General features: G+C 41.4%; 1 protein-coding gene across 1 annotated transcript in view; it reads left to right on the top strand.

Moving 5' to 3' along the window:
- Positions 1–3,455: 3,455 nt before the first annotated feature.
- Positions 3,456–8,433, top strand: part of PRKN (parkin RBR E3 ubiquitin protein ligase) — a 1,042,635-nt gene continuing 1,037,657 nt past the window's right edge. The window contains exon 1 of the mRNA XM_034669425.1: positions 3,456–3,624. The gene's annotated coding sequence lies outside the window, so the exon portion shown is untranslated. The remainder of the gene's footprint in view (positions 3,625–8,433) is intronic.

Below are 8,433 nucleotides of genomic sequence, written 5' to 3'. Positions count from 1 at the left end.
AATAGCAGAAACCAGAAAAATAAGCTATTTTATTAGCATTTATCCATATCCCATTTAATCTGTCTTAGTTACAATATAAAGAATGGATGCTCCTTTAATTAGCACGACCTCCTCTAGGTGACTAAAATTAGGGAACTGTTTCTGGAGTACAAAGTTGTCCTGTACTAAGAGTATAGAATGTGTACCAAACGACTCTCCCAGAATTTCCTGATGCATCCATAATCACAACAAATCTTTTGTAATGGGACATTTAAGGTTGTGCACATTATCTCCCTTCAGCAGATAAGGAGCTAAGAAAAGGTGACCAGGTAATTTGTCCTAAGTCATAAGATTAACAAGTGGCACAACCAGGATTTTGATTCTCTTGTCCTGGCTCTAAAGATACTCTGCTTCCTGTGACTTTTCAAGAGTAGTAGAGGGAGAGGTTTGGGTGCATTCCTCTGCTCTCTTTTGGGAATCTTGGAGTTGTAAGACCAGAACAGATGGGACATGATGCCTTTCTCACATGTGCCAGAAGAAGGTAGAGACCCACCACAAAATACGCTACTGCCACTAAGCGCTAGTCATTTTCCACATAATGACATTTGATTATTGATGGTCAGGTCACTTGAAAATGTTTGTTCTTATCCATGACAGTGTTTTAGTTTGCCTGATACCTGCTATGCATCTGATCAGTTTTTCCATTGTCAGTCCATACTGTATATCTGAACTCCTTCTCAAAGATATTCATTTCTAAAGTTTTGACATGATTTATCCAAATTGAAGTTCAAAAACTTTAATTTTTCTACTTATATAGAATGAAAAAAGCCTTTAGCTACATACGATTTGAGTTGTGGTACAGAATTATCTAGTATGTTTTTTTGCAGCTTGTTTTCCCTTTAGTTTAGCTTGTTTGTTTTTATAATTCTTGTTCTTAAGATGGAATCCCCATAATTGGAACCCTTGGAGAAAAATCATCAACTCAGGATATCCTGGAATTTTTATTCCTTTGTTTAGTTTTAGTAACTTCTGTATAGTCCCCAGCTGTTTCTTCCCGTAGTCCCCCTCTATGGTGTTCTGCTTTAAAAACAAATCTGTTCAAACTAGTAGAAAATTGTGTGTAGAACGGGGACCATACCTTTTGTCCCTTACTTGTCTCCTATCTTATCTGATGAATTGCTTGCCTTATGGTCTCTGATCTGAGGATGCTGAGAATATACCCCAAGGGCTTCCAATACCCGTTTATTTCTACTCCTCTTCTTCAGTAGTGTCACATGCCATCTACTTAAAATTTTATCAAAAGCACCTTTTTCTCTGTGATTTTTTTTCATCATTTTTTGGGGGGGGGCACATTTTTGTCCCTTCTAGTCCATATCCCTTTCCTAACTATGTTTCTTTGCTGGATAAGCTATGTCAGGTTTTTGCTCTTGTGGTGTCATATGTGGCACCTGCTCTCATTTTGGTGTCATTTTTACTTTATTGTATCTTATAACCATTGTTCATTATTCTTTGCTCTTAGCTCTTCATAAGAGCTTTTGTTTTTTAATTCCATTTTTCTGCTGCTAAACTGGATAGGGAATATCTGAATTATGTTAGAAAGCCTCTTCGCTGTTGTTGTTTGTCTTTTTTATCATAAGGAAAAAGGAATGTGGACTTTTCTTCAGAGAATATTTTAGGCAGCCTGTTATAGTAGAAATGGAAAGGAGTTTAGAATTTGATTGAACTGAATTTGAGTTGTGATTCCATTACAAAGCAGCCGATGTCCTTAGAAAAGTGATTACAATTCTCTAGGACTCCATTTACTATTCTATTAGGAAAGGATAATAATACTGACCTTACCAGATCGTTGGAAAGCTTAAAAATAGCATATGTAAGATGCAGCTTCTGCCACATAGTAAGTGTTCGATTCTTATTGGCATTGTAATGATTATTTTGTTGTAATTATTATTCCGTGGGCCATCTCCTATTTGGATTGACAAGTAGTAAGTGATAATGCTACATTTAAAGGAGATGCAGCAGAAAATAAGCTATAAAGGCTGGTCTTAAGGAGTTTATAATCTTTTAAAGAAGGAGAAATATATACCAAAAACATGTAAGTCAGATACAAACATTCATTATTTTTGGAGGTAATTATGTGATAGTTGCAAACACTATAAATACTACTTAACACACCACAGAACACCCTCTGTGGCTTATTTATTGTGACAATTATGGAACTGAGAGTTAAAGTAATAGGGGTAAGACGTTTGCCCCATCTGCTACACTGCAAAGGGACCTACAGGGACTGGCACAGGGGTCGTTGTAACCTCGGTGCTCTGCTGCCTGCAGGAGAGAATGTGGCAACCAGTGTAAGATGGTTGTGCTCAACCCCCTGAGGCCCTGAGGAAGTGGGTTCAGTCTTGGCCGGGGTGATTGTGAGAGGCTTCTTGGAGGAGGAACATCTGAGACGGAACATTTGATGAACAGGCTTTCAGCAGGCAGAGGTGAATAAGGGTGTGACAAGACTTGGGCACAGAAGTGTTCTGGGAATGTTCAGTGTAGCAGTGCGCATGTGGGGACTAATGGAGAAGTTGCTGGGGTATAGGTTTGTGTCAGATGACAGGGGCCTTGGGTCTCTCTCCCCAGCAGCCACGGTGACACTTTAAAGAGTTCGAGGGCTATGCCATGGTCAGAGCTATGCCAGCTCTGGATTGATAAGGCTGGCTCTGCAGAATGGTGCAGGACATTTTGGAAGTGAAGAGAGTATATCAAGACTCCAGTTGGGAGGCTAGTGCAAGAATCTAGAAAAGATTGACTGAGAGTAGTGACAGAAAACATGGGCGGGAAAGGATTGACATTGACAAGTTAGAATGGCAGTCGGCTGTGTTGAGAAGGCGTGCAGAGACTGCAGGTCCCAGCCTCGGTTGAGAGGGCGTAGCGGCTCCAATAAGAAAGATGTTGTCTGTAGTTTAAGGGCAAGTAAGTATCACCATAATATCCAGCGGAGCCTTTTGGTGGGGACACCCAATGTCCAGGGCTCGGGTGGGTCCTCACTCTAGTCTGTAATGCAGCTTGAATGGTTTCCATCGTTATACTCTAAGTGCAAACATAACACGTCTGTGTTTCTGATGAAGACAGGCACCGTGGAGGGAGTGCTCATCCCTTCTGGAGCCCAATCTCTTCCATAAACTCCTTGGAGTCTCACAGTTCTGATCTAGCAGGTGTTCTGCATGAGCCCTTTGTTTCCCAGGACAGGCGTCAAACGCAGCAGGGGATTGTGTTTGAGGGTCACTGACTAATTATGAAAGGGAAATCCCGCAGGGAAACTCTGTGTTTCTTCAAACGTTGCTCCATTGCATTAAGTTTGATGTAAGTGAAAGAAAATGTATGCCATTCATGGAAGGGTGCGCGAGCGGTAACTTGTTTCAAAAATGTTGCTGTGCCATGTCAGAGCTCTGCGTAATACTCGCTTTTCCCTCCTCTCTCCCAATGTCTTGGTCAGTGTTTGTCAGGTTCAACTCCAGCCATGGTTTCCCAGTGGAGGTCGATTCCAACACCAGCATCTTCCAGCTCAAGGAGGTGGTTGCTAAGCGACAGGGGGTTCCAGCTGACCAGTTGCATGTGATTTTCGCTGGGAAGGAGCTTAGGAATGACTTGACAGTGCAGGTGAGTCTCCCTCGGTGGATTGTTCCTGGGATGCAGCCAGCCCCATTGCTTATGCCACATGCTCTGCCAAGCTGACATTCATGCCCGAGATCTAATAGAATAAATAGTGCCTGGGGATTCCTTGAACTTTACTCCACACCGCTTCATTAATTCTGACCTTCTTAATTATGCATTAAAACAGCAAGCAGGAAGGATTGGAAGAACAACTGTGAGTGAGGGAGAGAGAGAGAGAGAACACACAGACTGGGCTTAGTGAATAAATGTTTACTGACTACAGGAGCAGCAAGGCACAATTTCTGTGTCTGTTCAATTTCTACCTTACTTATTCCATTTGAATCTTAACGAAGAAGGATTCGAATGAATTGTTCCAAATCAGGCTGCTCAGTCACAGCGCTGTGAGGAATTTGTAACCCAATTGTGACCCCTGGAGGATAGCGGCAAGTCTGCCGCGGGGGCTTGCTCGAGGCCGTACAGAGGGCTCAGGGCCCCGTGCACAACTGGCCTCCAGACTTCCCCGCCCCATCCAACTCAGTTTCCATGGGCGAGGGAAGACAGAAGCGTAGCCGAAGTCCACCTTTGTGTTTATTTTCTCTAAGCCTCAGTAAAATTGTCCCTCGAACAGGCAAGGGTGATGTCTGTAGGAAGAAGGGGAGAACTGGTAAAGGGAGAGATGCGCAGCGCCCTCACCCGGAGGTGGAGACCTGTCATTTGTTGGGGGAGGCCAGCAAATACTGTTGAACATGGATTGAAGTCATTCTGTGTGAATGTGTGAAAGACCAAATGCTTTCTGTGGATGGCACAGGTGATGCCGAAGGCCCCCTCAGACACATGTTCCCCCTTTCTCAGCCAGCACCGAGTAATTGCATTCATGTTTACAGCTTGGCGGGGGGGGGGGGGGGGGGGGGGGGGGGGGCTGCTGGGCCTGGCTACCTGGAAACCCCTTGTGGTATTGACATCCTATCCTTGTGTCTTCTCCTGATGATACTTAGTGCTGCTTGGGGACCAGCTTTTGGAATTTGGGTATACAAAGGGAGCTGTAGAAATGCAAATCGCCCTCCTCCTGCTCCGGAGGCCTTTGCTGTGGCTGGAGGCACGTGCTTATTCTGCACAAACTGCTGTGCTTTGCTTTTAGGCAGTTTGTTTTGATAAGGGAAGTGTGCCTGTGCTGAAAAGTGTTTTGCTTTTTTTTTTTTTTATTTCAGTGAACTAAAAAGCTTTTTACTGTACTTGCCAACCTCTAAATCCAAGAATGTTCCCTTCACAAATAAATGATTTTAAAACAGCTCCTTGAACCAAAATATTTTATGTTACCAGGAGTTTTGAAGTTTCAGGTTCTAAAGCTCTTCACCTCCACCGTTCAAGCTGGTAGGTTAGACTAATTGCTACAGATGATTCATTTGACAAACATATATGTGTAATATATATATATTGATTCAGATTCTTTTCATTTTGACACGCACTTCCAATGTTCTGGGCTTCCTAGGGGCTCACAAAGAAAGGCGAAACTCATTCCTGCTTTTGTGGCGACTCTTTATTTAGGGGGCCTAAAAGCAACAGAAGTGTTTGGTTGAACCATATGGCCTAAAACTCTCATCAATTTCATGTGGTTCAATGTAAGAATGTCAAACATGAGAAGCACCGTATGGAAACTGAAATGTAGGTGTTACAAGATTTTAAGGATGGAGAAAACACATCTGAGTGGAAGTCACCAAGACTTCGTGGATGAATTGAAACTCGAGTAGGGCTCCATAGATGGAGAACGAGCATGGAGTGCTCGCCGAAAAGCATGGGTCCCTGTTCTTCTAGAAGCTAGAAGAGTTGTTGGAGACTGGGCAGGAAGGGAGCTTAGAGCTGTATCTTACAGAGGTTTCATGCATGGAGAGCTAGAGCAAAATAGTGATGGAAATGGGAGTCTGGACATCCGATCTGGTTGTAGGAAGGATGAGGAGCTTAACCTGCATGATAAGTGGATGCCAAGGGAAATCTATATGGAGATGCCTCACAGGCGTATGAGAACTTAGATGTGATGCTTAGGGGCTCACTTGATATTTAAGGACTAGCTACTCGAGGTAAATATTACACTGTTGGGTTAGATATGATTGCCAAAGGGGCAGGGATAGAGGCATGAGCAGGTCTTTTAGGCAGCGAGGGGAGAAGCCAGTAAAGGAGGCATCATCCATCCAGCTGATGCTTTTGTGGGTATTTTGCAAAAGGAAGTTACTGGTAAAGAAGTTACGTGCTCTGAAAAGATGGAGGAGGATGAGAAGAAAAGAGCCTTTGCACTTGATGACTGTAGTGGTGACTCCAGTCCAGGGTCGTGGTTGATGAAAGCCAGACGGTTGGGTTCAGCGTGAGCTGGGGACTGTACTGAGGAGGCTCAGCTTGTCAGCGAGGTTATATAATCTTCATTTCTAAGTGCATGGATTATACTCTGCGGTTTGCTTATATCATAACTCTTAAGTATTTAGGGAACACCTAGTTTTAGTACTACAAATTAAGGCAAGGGGCGCCTGGGTGGCACAGCGGTTAAGTGTCTGCCTTCGGCTCAGGGCGTGATCCCGGCGTTGTGGGATCGAGCCCCCACATCAGGCTCCTCCGCTACGAGCCTGCTTCTTCCTCTCCCACTCCCCCTGCTTGTGTTCCCTCTCTCGCTGGCTGTCTCTATCTCTGTCGAATAAATAAATAAAATCTTAAAAAAAAAAAAAACAAATTAAGGCAAAACAATTTTTTTAAATGTATCTTACATACTTAGACAGTGTGGCCTCTGTATTTCAGTTTGCTCATTTGTGAAGTAGGAATAATAACTAGTACCTAGAGCATTGGAATTTTGTGAGGACTAAATTAGTTAGTTTATGTAAACCTCTTAGAACAGAGTTCTACATATAGTAAATGTTAGCTATGTAACTATGTAAATGTTAGCATTTATTAGCATCCTCATCACCATGATTGTCATCACCATTATTAGTGACTACTTCAGAATCTAAGAGATCACCTTAAATAATACAAGACTACTTTCCATCATGAATTATGATGAGGATATTGGCAATAAATTAAAGAGTTAAGGAATGACAATAGGATACATATTTGACTGGGGCAAATATATCTGTATATATTTGTGTGTGTTTGTGTGAATGTATATGTATGTAGTATTTATGCATTTAAGTAAAATGTATAATTTTAGTTAAGTTAAATTTTAGCTTAGTTAATTAAAAAGAGTTTGTAATGAATTTTTGACCCTTACATGAACAGGTTTTACTTACCTAAGAGTAGTAGAATTTGAGCGGTGCCTGGATGGCTCAGTCTGTTAAGTGTCTGACTCTTGATTTCTGCTCAGGTCATGATCTCAGGGTTGTGAGATCAAGCCCTCCCTCAGACTCCATGCTGGGCGTGGAGTCTGCTTGAGATTCTCTCTCCCTCTCCCTCTGCCCCCCACCTGCTGTGCACTCGAGGTCTCTCTAACAACAACAAAAGAAAGAATAGAATTTGAATTTAACAAGCTTAAAAAGACTTTATATTTCATCTTGACAAATTTAGTAAAAAATAGAAACCTATAGCCATAGTATTCAGCAAAGATTCATAGATTCATCATGGTATTATTGCTTTTATTTATTTTTTTTAAATTTTGTTCTATTAGTCACCATACAGTACATCCCCAGTATTATTGCTTTTAAAATACATTTTTATAAAGTGATTATTTGCCACACACTGTGTTTGTTAAAAGAAAACTGTGAAGAGTTGTACAATTTTTTCCTCCGTCATAAACAATGTTTCTGTGCATGCTTTTATTATTTTCCTTATACCTACAAGTATGCGATATAAAACCAGTCTTTGACTTAGTATTCACAATTGCTTGATACTTTTTCTTTATAAAGAGCTCTTGTCAGCTCTTGCAACAGAGTATTCAGGTCCCATTCAAATGATGTGTCTCCCCTTCTCCTAACCCCAAATCTAACATGCTCCGTATCAAAAATCTCTGAAATCACCTCTACATGATTTTGAATTTATTATTCAAAATTATACAAGGAAAATAAGGTTCTAAAGTAGTTGTATATATCAAAATGTATGAACTGTGTAATTAGATTAACTTAAAATGACAGGGACTTGAGAATTTATCTAGTATTTTGTTTGAGGAGATTTCACTGTAATCACGTGAGGTGTATTAATATCACTAGTATCAGTATAGGTTTATTAGCCAGTGTATTAGAGTTCTCCAAAGAAACAGAACTGTAGACTTGATTGGGCCATCCATCCATTCATCCATCCATCATTTCTTTTTATCTGTTTGTCTATCTATCTATCTATCTATCTATCTATCTATCTATCTATGACATCTATCTGTATAGGATAAACAGAGAGATACATAGATAGATTTATTATAAGGAATTGACTCACATAATCATGGAGGCTGACAAGTCCCAAGACCTGCAGTCTGCAACCTTAGTTCTGGTCTCAGCCTGAAGGATTAAATCAGGAAAGGGAATGGCATAGTTTCAGTCTGAATGCTGACAGCCTTGAGACCCAGGAAGAGCTAATGTTTCAGGTCAAGTCCAAAGGTAGGAAAAAACCAAAAAACCAAAACCCTCAAACAGTGTCCTTGCTAGAGGGCCATTGAGAAAGTGAAATTCCCTCTTACTCATGGGAGAATCAATCTTTTAAAAAAATTTTTCTCCCCAGGTCTTCAACTGATTGGACAGGGCCCACCCATACTGGGGAGAGCTGTCTGCTTCACTCAGTCTACCAATTCAAATATTAATCTCACCCCAAAACAGACTCACATACACACCTAGACTTACATGTGACCATATGGCT

This window comes from Ailuropoda melanoleuca, chromosome 10 (genome assembly GCF_002007445.2).
Source record: "Ailuropoda melanoleuca isolate Jingjing chromosome 10, ASM200744v2, whole genome shotgun sequence".
Taxonomy (NCBI): domain Eukaryota; kingdom Metazoa; phylum Chordata; class Mammalia; order Carnivora; family Ursidae; genus Ailuropoda; species Ailuropoda melanoleuca.
Note: the sequence above shows the minus strand (reverse complement) of the source record. Positions and strands in the feature narration are given on the sequence as shown.